At 38.8% G+C, this 14,867-nt stretch overlaps 1 pseudogene; it reads left to right on the top strand.

The window, feature by feature from the left end:
* The first annotated feature begins 116 nt into the window (after positions 1-116).
* On the top strand, positions 117-12,954 carry LOC130834097 (glutamate dehydrogenase, mitochondrial-like; annotated as a pseudogene).
* Positions 12,955-14,867: the final 1,913 nt, after the last annotated feature.

Raw genomic sequence — 14,867 nt, 5'->3', positions numbered from 1 at the left:
ACCCTTTCCATCCTGCTGTAGTCAGGAACCCAGGCCTCATCAAGTCCTCACTCCAGCAAGGCAGAGCAGCACCCCCCCTTCCCAAGCAGGTGTGGTCCAATAGGAGAGACAGTCGGATGAGAGGGCAGAAGCCTGAGGGCGGGGCCACGCCAGTAATTTTTTGTCTCTTGACTGAGGCAAAGAGCCAGACAGAGTGTGTCAGGTGTGGATAGTTCTGTATACGGAGGCATGTTCAGGAATCAGAGAGAGACAGTTATAGGACAGAGAAATGGAAAGATAGAAAGTAAAAACACAAAGTAAAAACACACCAAGAAGCATGCGGCCCTTCTGGAAGGTGCTCTGGAAACTTACATTATTTGGGGGGCCTAATTCAGAATCAAGAGTCAAACACTGTAGCTCCACAATAAACTCCATTGTCAGAATTTTCATTAATAAAGTAGTTGAGTGTACTGCCCTCAAAGGAACGGCTTAAGTGATAGGCCATTTCCTCAACCCTTTTAACTCCCCTACTCTGTAGTTTCATCTGACACCTAATCTTATATGGAGAAAAGACCATCTCAGATGCTCACCCGTGTCATAGACTAAGCTAGCAACACCCTCCATATGGTCCTAAGGCTTCCTGGGAATTCCTTCTGAAAAGAGACTGTGAGGGATGAGTGATAGAGAAAATCAGGTTCATCTGCATGTGTCTAAGTACAATGACTCTGTGTATTTCCTTAAGTAGTCCTCTTTCAAACATTTTATCCCATTTCCCTCTTATAGCAGCAAAATACACAAAATGTCCCCATATTTTGACAACAAGATCACACCTTTCTGAAAGAACATGTACACTCACAAAACCTCTGTCATCATTCAAAACTCAGTTTTGACTCAGAAATTAAGGCAGGAAACTTCCTTTCTCTTCAGTGCAATGTAGGCAGCAAGTGTAGGATAGCAAAGAGTGGGCATTACATAGAAAGAAGATCCACGACCAGTGGATCTCCTCCCTTAGTGTGTGTTGGATATCTTGGGATATGGTCATGAGGGCAGAAGTACCACCAAGAGGACTGATTTTAATTTCAGTGCCACTGCCTGGGAAACTAAATTTCTTTTATTCTCATCCATGTGACTGTGACATCTAGGGCACTGCTTTGGTTGCCTGAAAAACAAAGTTATTAGGCAGACATCACCACTGATCCAGAAGAGGGAGAGATACTCACGGGCAGAGACGCCAGGGTCTAAGACTACAACTGGGTACTTGGAAATCGAATGAGACCCACACACATCACAACTGCCAAGTAAAGAAACCAGCAAACAACAACTGACAAAATAAATGTGGTGTAAAAGACGTTTACCCTATTGGTTCTTACTAGGTAATGGGATGTAGTGCTTGAAAGTCCAAGTGTGGTATTGCATTTGGTTCAGAGAACAATACCACAGACTAGGAGAAGATCTGGATGATAAGTCACAAACCCATTTTGACTTTGCCTAAGTTATTCTGCTCATGGGCCTCAGTTTCCTCCCCTGTAAATAAGGAGGCATAACTGGAAAATGCTTAAGGCTCCTTTCATTTCTAATATCTTGTGATGTGGATTGTCTCACAGCCTATGACTCCAAAATAGCTATCGCCTCAGGCTGTGAAAAAGACACCTAGTCCAAAAATATTTCCTACAAGAAAAAACTATTTAGGATATTTGTCAAAGATGCTGACCTTTTCACATATAAACTCACGTCATGACAGAAAAGGTGGAGTTTTTAACTCTAACTCAGTTCTTTTCCAAACAAAATGTAGACAAAAGAACACAGAATATTAAAAATGATACAAAATAGAACTCAACCCCAGGAGTGAGAATTTGTCACAACACCAGTAAAATAATAAACAAGAATCCATTATAACAACAAAATTAGTTTTAAAAATCATCACCTCATTAGATGCCGACTTGGCATCTGATGAAAGACAAATGTTGATTTTTTAAATGAAGATTATAAAAGTAATGAAAACTTTTTCACATAATAAAAGATCTCATAACTTCAGGGTTGTATCGAAAACAGAAACTACACAAGGACGCCTTCTATTTTCATGCGAATTCACCAATATTTAAAATGCTTTCAATGGTTTTCTAGTTCCAAAAAAAAGTCTCAGTAAGACATTTTATAGAAGTTGACAAATGGATAGCAAAATTCATCCAGAAAAATAGGTAAAACTTAAAAAAAAAAAAAAAGGGCAGGTTAAAGGAGCCAAGATTCTCACTGTTGAAATGGGAGTTCGCAGATAAGCAAGGGAAGAAAACTAGAACGATCCATATGATTACAGAGTTGGAAATATCAATATGAACTCATGTTTAGCTTAATGTAGCTACAGATGGTTACATACAGAAATATTTATAGATATGTGTATAACATGGGTTAGGATGCACACATATATTTCCTTGCTATCAACTGAGAGGGCCTGAAGCAACATATCAGAAGCAGCAATCATATTGACCACTCAGATCTTGGTTTCTATTTCTATAATGCCATTCTCCAGTAAAAGGAACCTGGGCTGATTCTAGAGCTAACACACGGAATATACAAGATAAGCTCGAAGGATCTTATAGTACCAAAGAGTAGGAAAGTGCTAAAACACACACGTACACACACAAATGATGGGTGTGTATCAAAGGGGCACAGGAGCCAAATGGAAAAGGTCTCAATGACCAAAGCCAGAACAATTTGAGAAACCAGTAAAGTAGTACTGGATTATAACACAAAATGTGTGAGATCACAGTGATATAAATAAATGAACAGATAAATAAATGGGGAAGAAGAAAATCTCCCATGTAGAATTTCAAATAATATATATAAATACTCCACCCTCAAGGAGATGGCAAATAATTCCTGAGTCCATAATTGTGAGCTGCACATAGTGACTTCCTTCCAAAGAGTATAATATGAAAAAGAGTCAACTTGGAGGAAAAAGAGTAACTTTTCAGTGGATAAATCTGAAAAACACTACCTGAGACACATGACCTAGGTAACCTTCAACAGTGATAAGTTTCGTTGGTAGTATGTACTCTTGATATGACATGATGAAAATGGTACTTCACCTCTGTGATCTTCCTCCCAAAAACCAATAACCCCAGTCTAATCATGAGGAAATCATCAGACAAGCTCAAATTCAGGAACATTCTTCAAAATACCTGACCAGTACTATTCAGAACTGTCAAGGTCATCACAAACAAGAAAAGCCTGAGAAAACTGTCACAACCAAGTAAATCCTATGGCAGTATGACAACTCAATAAAATGTGGTATCCCTGGATAGGAACCTGGGGCAATAAAAAAAAAGAGGACATTATGTAAAAACTAAAGAAGTCTGAATTTAAAAGTATGGAGATCAATTAATTTTCAATACTATTTCATTAATTCTAATACATATATTAATGTAAGATGTTAATAGATGAAATTAGATGCAAGGAATATGAAAACTATACTATCCTTTCAATTTTTCTGTGAATAACTACTTTGAATAGTTATTTCTAAAATAACTGTTCTGAATAATAAAGCTTATTTAAATCCTAAAAGAATAATAATAATGGTAAATAACTACTGATAGCTAGTTATAAGTTTCTCACTGTAGTATGGGTCAAAAAATTCTGAAATGCCTTTACATATTTTAGAATTTTACAAAGGATTTGGAGACAAATAGGTGCCAAGGTGCTTACTGTTAGAAAAAAGAATACCAAATGTGGAAAGAAGATAAATCTGTATGTTTATATAATACATTTATATGAATGTGTTTATAATTATGCACAAACCCATTTTTTCCTAGCTCTATCTGGTAAAAGAGTCTAGAGGCAATGTCGTAACAGTACCAATAAGCTCACCTAGCACCCATATCTTATTTTCTAAAGACTATTTTCCATTTAAGGAACCTGAGTATCTTGGAATAAAGATTGATTCAAGGCTAGGACAAGGAATGTACAAGATAAGTTTTTTTGTGTTCTAAAGGGAAGTGATCAAATGATGACACAACAGAAGGAAAGAGAAGCCAACATGAAGGGGAAGCCGCTGGGCATATCTGAGACAATTTGAGCATAACAATAAACAATGATAGTAACCGATTATAATCTACTGAATTAAGTAGGAACCCATGAGTCTGTACTGAGAAGATGAGGAGAAGGACAGAGACACAGAAATAGGAAGAAAGACCCTACTTGCAGAAGAATGTAAACTAATAAAGAAGGAATGGAGTTAGGAAATTATTAAAGGATTTTAAAGCTACAGGGGAAAAGTTTAATAAGGGACAAGATATTTATATAGTCTCAAACTACCTCTCCACAAATTATTAATTACAAAGGAAAAAGTAACTTTACAGTGAAGAAACAATGTGAACACCATGTTAAACATTTTTAGGTCATATATATATGTATATACACACCCATATATAATACAAATATATGTCTAACTTCATATACATGTAATACTTATATATTTTATACATAATATATATATTCTAATTTAAAATAAAAATATTTTTTAAAAAAAACAAGCAGGATAACTTGAACAAAACAAGAGTTAATACTTTACGTGCCTGAAATGAATCAAAAATCAAACTTGATTACAAGTTGTGAAAACTAAAGGAAAAAATAAAAACACATTTAGATTTTTTTTACATCTTATCTTTATGGTATACACATATTTTTCTCCCATAATTATATTAATTCCACCATAATATCTAAATTTGACAAGTATGTCATTTAGATTAAATTCTATGTTGATTAGAGAGACTAGAAATAAGACTAATGTGGAAAGCTTGAGAGATCCAATTTGGGCTCAATGTTAGAATTTTTCGATAACAAAATGTTCTGCCTTACCTAGAAAACCAGTGGGGGTGGGGAATGCAAAAACAAAACATAACTACAGAGTGATCTTTCCAAAATGAAATATATTTAACTCCTCAGCTTAAAGCACTTCAGTGATGCTCCATTACCCACATAATCAAGTTCAAATTTCTGTACATGGAATAAAGAATACCCGATTATCATGTGGTCCATTCTAACCTTCTACCCTCATAGTTTTCCTCACCACTCTGCCAAAAATTATTCCCACTGCAGGCACACAGGTTACTTTCTGCTCTTGGAGTAGGTCACATTTTTCATCTTGGGACAATGGATATAGAATGCTGTTACTGTACCCTCACTTGGAACTGGTCTCAGCTCAATTTTCCAAACCTTGGCATAACTCTTTCTCATCCTTCTAGACTATCTCACATATCACTTTCTCAAGGAAGCACTTCCGTATCTGCCAAGTTGGAATACAATTCCTAAAATACACCCTACTTACACTGATATATTTCTTATGAAGTCGTGTTTTGTAGTGATTAACTCTACAGGCTCTGGGTTAGACTCCCTTGATTTGAAATTTAGCTTTATTATTCAACAGCTGCGTAATTTTGTGCAAGTCAGCTTGGCATTTCTGGGCTTAAGCTTCCTCATCTAGAAAACAGAGATAATAATCATTATACTCCTCACAGTTTTTGAGAGAACTGAATGAAATAATGTGTGTAAATGTAATATATGATAAATGTAGTTGATAAGAGGATGTCATTCTATTTTAATGTCCATAAAAGTAGACATAAACAAATTTTGGACCCCTGACACTGCTGTAATGAAACAGTTTGGTCATGTCAAAGCATTCAACATCATAGTTTCTTTAAATTCAATGTTTTTAATGGAGTTTGTTTAGGAATTCTTTTTAATGTTATTAGAATAATGCACTAGTATAACATGAGTGCAATGGGTAAAATTACACCCAAGGGCATTTAAATATCAGTTCTTGGTTGTCAGACTGGAGGGTGAGACAATAATTCTTTTTTTCTAACCAATACTTTATAATGGAATTCAATTGGATTCAGCACTCTTTGGCTAAACAGTAATAGTGCACCTAGAAATTCAGTATAGAAAACAGAAGATACTTTTGTGTTCATTTTTTATTAGTAAAAGAAAATGAGAAACTAGCAAAGATTTCCTTTCCTTTCCCCTACCCCCACCTTTTTTTTTTTTTTTTTTTTTTTTTGGTATTGGTGAACTGTAGAAAATATTTCTATATTTACGATCTGTAGAAAATTTCTAAACCCATATGTGATGCTTTTAAAAACCTATAAACAGAAGTTCACTTTTCCAAGAACATGGATTTAATACAGTGTTGTTCCCTAAGATACAACCTGCATAAATCTTGCAATCCTTGGGGAAAATCATAGCACCAGTTTTTTAACAGGGAAGAACAAATCTGACTCCATATTAGATCCGTTTCTTTTACTTTAACCTTTGATTCTATTGCCTTTGCTTCCAGTTAAGAATGTTGCCTATAGCCTGAAATATACAGGATAGCCCATTCTCAAGGCTCTGACCTTTAAGGGTATAACACTTTTCCATTCATATAGAGACTAAAAATTGCAAAACAGAGAATAACACTTGTCTTGTTGGAGGTTTACAGGAACATTATGACCTGATCTATGCTGTGAGAACAAGGGATTCTGACACCAAGAAGTTTGCAACAACCAACCACACCCCTCCTTCTCACCTTGCCTTTAAAACGTTTTACTGGAAACTTTGGGGAGCTCAGGGGTTTGGGGGGGCACGAGCTACCGATTCTCCTTGCTCAGCCCTGCACTAAACCTTTCTCTGCTCCAGCTCCAATGTTTTGGTTTGTTTGGCCTCACTGTGTATCAGGCACACAAACCCGTGTTTGGTAACAGTTTTTCAAGCCAGAAATCAGGAAGTTGGGAAAATATTTAAAACATCCCAATTATGCAAGAAAAGATATAGAATCCAAGTAGCCACTGTACAACAAACAACAAATTTTGGCAGCAACTGTGTGGTATTTAGCCACAGCTGTAACAAGTGTCTTAGGACATTGTTTTTTGCTGAACAAGCTTCAATTATATATACTCAGAGAGTTGAGTATTTATGAGAGAAATTGAAACCAGTAATCACTCAAATGTCATCTCTGAATAGGGAATGGTACAGCTCTTTTATTCCTAAAGGACTTTGTTGAAAGATTTAGAAACCTGGAATAGGAATATCAGAAGCACTATGAATGCATGTTAATTTTTCTGGGCATAAGAGAAAGGTACAGAGGTGGACAGGTAGTGGTTTGCCAGCGCTTATCAAGCCAGAGTTTGTCCCTTTTCTTTCTCTCTACCCACTCCCCCCTCCCCAAGCATTTAAAAAATGAAAGGATTTAGACTTTCTCTTTAAATCACCTCACACTGCCTCGTTATCACAGAGGTGAAGGTGGAGTATCCAGAGAAAGGCAACCAAGAGCCAAATGACAGAGAAATATTTGAGACAGTCCAAACTAAGGGTTTTGGGGAAGTCAAGGCTTTCCCTACAAAGTTAAGCCATCATCCTAGAAATCTCATGTTTTCTGAGTTTAAGGAATGTATACACCTCACTCCTGATCATGTAGAACCACCTTTATCTGATCAACATTCCTTTTGAGAACTAGAAAAAGATAAATGAAATGCACAAAGTATTTGTTTGAAAGTATTGGAAAGTCTAACAAGGCTGTCAAGAGTCACAGAACAAGACCTCAGAGGGAAGAGAAGAGTACTGAGAAGAGCTTGATATTCTGTATTAATTGTCTCCTCAAGGCCTTTGTCTATTTGTAAGTGGTACACGGCCAAGAGACCAAGAAGCCTAGCAGAAACGGATAGCTAAGAGGCTGAGAACATTAGCTGAGCTTTTGGCAGTTCATGGATACATAGACACAAAACAAAGTTCAGGGCTACCAAGGCAGGCAGGATTTGTTGGGCCACAATGCCCCAAAGAAGCAAAATGTTTTAAGGTGACCCCAACATTCTGCATCAGTTTTCCCCGTGAGATATGTATATGCCATATGTAGCACATGATAAAAAGCTGAACAGAAAGTAGAGTCCATGAGGCTGAGAAACCAAGCAGATATAACTGTAGTCTGAAATTGGAGCTGAGGGCCCACCAAGAAGAAGGTGAGTGGTAATTACCACTTTAGCTACAGCCATGGAAGGTCATAGAAGCACCACAGGAGTAACTCTGAACAAGAAACACAACAGTCCTCAAGACAATTTGGAAACACAATTCTGAAACAGCTCCATGCCAGATCGGATTAAGATGATTTGACTCCAACTGCCCGCACAAAGCAAAAGTCATTCTTCTCTGGACTGAGATAACATCAGCCAGAGCCTCAATTTCATTTCTAAACATGTCAGGTATTCTTTGAGACAGGACCAAATGACCAAAAAGATAAAAGGAAAAAAAAAGCATAGAAACAGATCCACTGGAGATCTCATATATTAGAATTATTAGAGACGCATTTTACTTTATTTCATTTTCATATTCATTCATCTATTTGTTTAATAAACATTTGCTTTTTTTTTTCTAGCTTTATATAACTGACAAATAACGTGTGAGTTTAAAGCACACAGCAGGATGATTTGATATACATGTATATTGTGAAATAATTACCACAATAAGTTTAATTAACACCCATCACCTTACGTAATTACCAATTTGTGTGTGTGTGTTGAGGACATTTAAGATCTACTCTCTCAGAAAATTTAAAGAATGTAATACAGTGTTGTTAACTAGTCGCCATGCTGTACATTAGATCCCCAGAACTTATTCTTCTTATAACTGGAAGTTTATACCCTTTGACCTACATCTCATTTCCCTCAATGCCCAGCAACCACCAACCTACTCTGTTTCTAAGAGTTCAGCTTTTTTAGATTCTATATATAAGTGAGATCAAAGAGTATTTGTCTTTCTTTCTGACTTATTTCACTTAGCATACTGCCCTCTAGGTCCATCCATTTCATCACAAATGGTAGGATTTCCTTCTTTTACAGCTGAATAATAGTCCATTGTATGGCTATACCTCATTTTATGTATCCATTGATTCACTGGCATACACTTAGGGTGTTTCCATGTCTCGGCTATTGTGAATAAAGCTGCAATGAACATAGTAATGCAGATATCTCTTCAAGATCGTGATTTCAATTCCTTTGGATATACACCCAGAAGTAGGATGCTGAATCACATGTCAGTCCTATTTTTCATTTTTTGAGGAGTCTCCATACTGTTTTCTATAATGGCTGTACTAATTTACATTCCCAGCAACAGTGCACAAGGGTTCCTTTTTCTCCACATCCTTGGCAATACTTGTTATCTACATAAACATGACTTTTTAAATGACTTTGATTAAAGTGCTCAAGAAAACATATGGCAAAATGGAGAATGTCGCTAGAGAACTGGATTCTATAAAATAGAACCAAAAGTAAACTCTAGAATTGAAAAATATAATAACCAAAATTAAGCAGATTACAAACAGAAGCGAAGATTAATAAAACTAGAATGTGGGTCAACTGAAAATATCCTGACTAAAGGAGACCAAAAAAATGAGCAGTACAGCATAACATCATCACAGTCTTGTGGAAAATGCTAAGCTCTCACATACGTATGTGCAGAGTTGCAGAAAGGACAGACAGAATGGTACACAGCAATATAATTTAATATGAAAATATAGCTAAACAGAAGTTGAAAAATTGGAAAAGCGAAAAGGGAATATTATGGTAATAGAGAGATAGTAATTACAGGAATTGGGGCTAAGGGAACAAAGAGAAGAGGGTGGATCATCAGCAACTGAAAGCCTGCAGGAGAGTCTCCGTGAGCAGGGACTCCTTAAGGGGGGCGCTATCTATCTGTGCGGTCATCTCAGGAGCTCGGAGAAGGGGTCTTATGAATCTGGGAAGGAGACCTTTCTTGTTGCTGCTGTGGCTGAGAGAGCATGAGGAGGCTAGTTCCAGGAGTGCTGAGGAAACGCTGAAAGCGGAACCCCAGCTATTTTTGGGCTGACGCTAACAGAAACAGCAAGTAGTCTCCCTTCAGTGCCACAACCTAAGGATGTTGGATGTCAAGGAAGAAATATACTTTCCACATTCTGCCCATCACAAAGCATAAGAGTGGGTTTAGAAATAAGAGAAAGTAGTTTAATAACCACTATGAACCTCCAGCGAGATAAATACAAAAGAGATCACATCTAGGCATTCATAATAAACTACCGAAAACGAAAAGCAAAAGGAAAATTTTTAAACAGCCTGAGACAAAAGACCATTACCTTTAAACAGTACTGAGACAGGCTGGGACCTGGGGCCCTTTGCTGCAGTGCTTGCACCTTGACAAACATCTCCTCTACCAACAGAATACAAAGAAACTATAAGGGGCTGAAAATAACTGCAAGCATGTGCAGCTGGGGCAAAACAAAAAGACCAAAACCCAACAGCTACTTCTGAGGTGTCAGGAGCAAAAACAGGGTCCTACCTATGATCCCTGCACACAGCACCACCAAGGGAGTGGGCAGACCACCTAAGCCACCCGCTGGCCTGACCCAGGTGTCTGCCCCTACCCTCACCCCACTTAAGGCACCAGCTCAACCCCCGGCCCCCTCAGGGAGTGAGCAAGGGCACCTGTTACTTGTTTTCATTCCTTCCTGCTGCAGCACGAGTACCAATAAGGCCTTGCCTGAATTTCTCATCTGGCCTTTTATCAATGTGTATTGATTAAAGAGTCTAAGAACTGAGGGGGTAACAGCACCACCTTTAGACAGGCAACTGTGGCCCAGACCTGGAACTGTGTTTCAGGGCTTGTTTGGCCTCCCTCCCACCCATCAGTCTTCACAAGGTGAGGGTCCTGCAGAGTCTAGCCGACACACCCACCACTGCCAGCACACTGTATAAACCACGCTCCAAATATCTGGGACCTGAAATTCCTGCCCAAACAGCCTCAGATCCATTCCCGGGTCTCACTGCCCTCTTTCCAGCGGAGTGCACATGCCAGGCCTGAGCAGGGTGCATGGAGCTCCAAGGTGTGTGCTAAATTAGGTAAGTGTGCACAGACTCTCCCAGTTCATGAAAGACCCAAGGGTGAGACAAGAAAGAGCACTTGGGTCAAGGGCCTCCATTTGTGCTTTTTACCTGGGAGATAAGTAAGGGTGAGCCTGCCTTCCAAGGAGCCAACTTTAGACTGAAATTGATTTCCCAACAGAAGTGATGGAAGCCTGAAGACTATCTGTTAATATTCTGAAAATGATAAAAGAAAAGAAATGCAAACTAGAGTTCTATACATCAAAATGTATCTCAAAATGAAAGCAAACGTACCTCAAAAACGAAGGGAGCGCTCCTCTGCGCCCCGCGCTCAGCACGTGGGCCCAGGTGAGGCGAGAGGAGGCCCAGGCCCGGAGCGCTGGATGCCAGGTTCCGCACAGCCGTTTCCACGTGTTTAGCAGCAACAAACTGAATCAGCTCCTCCAGATCAGGTACCCAGTGGCGAGAAGGGAGAGGGCAGCGAGGAGGACTACAAGCTTAGAAGGCAGCCTACCCCAGGACCTCCGAGAACGCGCCTCCCAGGGTGGTCCCTCCTCAGGGCCCGCCTCCGCCCTGGCCTCTGCGGCCCCTGTCCAGCAAGGCAGGCCGGCTCCGCCCACCTGGCTACACCATAGCAACCGCTATAAAACAGTTTTTTTTCAAGGAAGTGGAGGGCTTCTTCGACCATGGTGCTAGCATCATGGAGGACAAGCTGATGGAAGACGTTAAGAGCTGGGAGAGCGAAGAGCAGAAGTGAAACAGCTGCGTGGCATCCTGGGAATCAACCAACCCCACAACCACGCAAACCACGGCTGATCCTGTCCTTCCCCATCCGGCGCTACCGCGGCTCCTGGGAGGTCGCTGAGGGCTACAGGGCCCAGCATAGCTAGCATTGCACGCCCTGCAAAGGAAGGGCCCATTACTGTGAAGATGTGAGTGTAAGGAGGTTCACCACGGAACTACCAAAAAAGGGCTTTATTGGTCCTGGCGTTGATGTGCCTTCCCCAGTCGGGGCACAGGTGAGCGAAAAGATGTCCTGGATTGCTGACACCTGTGCCAGCACCATAGGGCACTTAGATATTAATGCACATGCCTGCTGTTACTGGTAAACCCATCAGTCAGGGTGGTATCCACAGAGGTATCTCTGTCACTGGCCGTGGTGTTTTCCATGGGATTGAAAATTTCTTCAGTGAAGCTTCTTACATGAGCATTTTAGGAATGACCCCGGGTTTGGAGATAAAACATTTGTTACTCAGGGATTTGGCAGTGCCAGCCTGTACTCTATGACACATTTACTTAGCATTGGTGCTAAATGTGTTGATGGTGGTGAATCTAATGGGAACATATGAAATTCACATGGCATTGACCCAAAGGAACTAGAAGACTTCAAATTGAAATATGGATCAATCCCAGGCTTCCCCAAGGCAAAGCCCTAGGAAGGAAGCATCTTGGAAAGCAGACGGTGACACACCAATCCCCGAGACCAATGAGAGGCAGTTGACCTAATCCAGTGCACTCAGAGTCAAAGCCAAGATCATCGCTGAAGCTGTCAATGGACCAACAACTCCAGAATCTTAAGATTTTTCTGGAGAGGAACATTATGGTTATTTCTGATCTGTACTTGAATTCTGAGGGAGTGGCTGAAGACTATAATCACATCAGTTATGGCCATTTGACCTTCAAATATGACAGATTCTAACTACTACTTGCTCACATTTGTTCAAGAGAGTTTAGAAAGAAAATCTGGAAAGCATGGTGGAAATATTCCCATTATACTCACAGCAGGTTCCAAAACAGAGTATCAGGTGCATCTGAGAAAGACGTATATTTTGGTTTAGTTTTCTCTATGGAATTTTCTTCAAGGCAAATCATGGCCACAGCCTCAAGGTATAACCTAGGATTGGCTGCCTACATCAATGCCATTGAGAAAGTCTTTTGCCGTGGGGGCGGGGGGGTCGATACAGTGAAGCTGGTTTACTTCTTCACTACTGTATTTACCACAGAAATCTTCTTCTGTTATGGACATCATTTTCAACAAGACAATCCAAATCGGCCCTTTAAGAAAGAAAGTAAGGTTAGGAGATCATGTACAGGTTGATGAATGTGAAAGTAGAAATGACCTGTACTGGAGGGCCATTTGGGATATTTCACCTTTATATAAAAAGTCTCTTTTCATCTAGCTATGCTCCCTTGCTCCATAGCTTGTTCCCAACGTGTTAATTACCTGTTGTTTGAGCTGAGTAATTCAGTGCTTGCAATATTTTGCTCTGGCCAAGTCTGAAAAGGGACCTGCTATAATTGGATACATTTAAGAATCCGGTGTGTGGCATTTTCAGAAGGTGGTATGGTCCTAAAATGAGTATTGTTATTTCACATCCACGAAATAACTCAGTGTCACAGGTTGCAAACAGCTGTTTCTCTGTATGCATTTTATTCTTTTGGAATGAAATAAGTACCCAGTGCTCTAATAACATTGCCTTTAATTACTTAATAAGCCTAACCTGGAAGCAGTGAGTGCTTATTAAAAAAGCTAGTATTTTTGTGACATAGGATAGTATCATTTATAGCGCATCAATTCTGTATTGTTATCCAGCAAACATAAAAAGCTAGATGAATACTTATAACTGCTGATGATAGAGGCTATTTTTGTTATAGGTATCTGAACTTGCTAAATGTAATTATGACATGTAGTCTAATACAGTAACCTCCTTATCATGTTAATTAATTTTTTATTTTTCTAACGATCCATTGTCTTGAGTGATTGAACAATAACTCAAGTAGAGTAACCCAGGAAAAAACTACTTAATCTCCTTATCTGGAGTCTGCCTGACAGATCTAAACATTGCCAATGTCCCCAGCCCTGCCTGATTTTTATTACTTTTCTTTTAGAGGCCTCACATGTGCACACAAGCTTAATAAACACAGTGGAGCTTAAAACATTGGATTGAGTATTTTGTTTGGGATTTTTTGATTGAGGTCCGTTAAGCGGCAGAATACCAGTGGAATACTACACATGATTTATGTAATGAATGAGTCATTTAAAAAAAAAAACTCTTTCAGAAATTTCTAATTACTTTGCAACTTCATGACTTAACCTGGTAATAAAAACAATTATTTACAGTATGCCTTTCCCAGAAATAGAGACACAGATGTAGAGAACAGATATATGGACACCAAGTGGGGAAAGCAGGGAAGCGGGGTGGGGGTGGGGGAGATGAATTGGGAGATTGGGATTGCATATATACATTACTAATAAGAAAAAAAATCAAATTGTACACTTTAAACATAGGCAGTTTATTGTATGCCAATTATATCTCAATAAAAGTTCTTAAAAAAAATAAAAACATGTTGTGCACCAGGAAAAAAAAAAGTCTGCCTTTTCAAAAAATAAGAAATGAAAGGGAAATCTTTTCAGACAAACAATAGCTGAAGACATTTGGCACCAGTATACTGAAAGGATTTCTTTATATAAAAGGTATATGTTTCTAAATGGAAACACTAAAATAGAAGAATGAATTTAGAGCAACTGAAAGTTTGAACATGTAGGTAAATTTAAATGGATATTGATCTGCATAATAACAGTAATGTCTTGAGGCATTATACACACATATAGATATGTACACACACACATAATCAAAATACATGATAATAACCGCACGAAAGGTTGAAGAGGGGCAAAAAGTGTTAAAACTATGCTGAGATCCTTATATTGCCCAAAAAAGTACTATAAAGTACTAATTTATGGGATGCATGTGCTAATATACAGGGTAACAACTAAAACAAGAGTAAAAGATTGCCTCTTAATAGAAAAGAAAGAATGGAGTGATTTTAAAAAAAAAGTTTAAGCCAAAAGAAAGTAATAAAGGAGAGAAAAAGGAATATTGAGCAGGTGTGACAATGGTGAGATGGGAGGTTAAATCCAACTCCATCAGTAAGTATATTCAATGTAGATGGACTAAATACTCTGACTAAAAGAGAGAGATTCTCAACCAAATCCTGCTTAAAAGAGTT

This window comes from Hippopotamus amphibius, chromosome 12, assembly GCF_030028045.1.
Source record: "Hippopotamus amphibius kiboko isolate mHipAmp2 chromosome 12, mHipAmp2.hap2, whole genome shotgun sequence".
Lineage (NCBI taxonomy): Eukaryota > Metazoa > Chordata > Mammalia > Artiodactyla > Hippopotamidae > Hippopotamus > Hippopotamus amphibius.
This window is presented reverse-complemented; position numbering and strand designations above follow the sequence as displayed.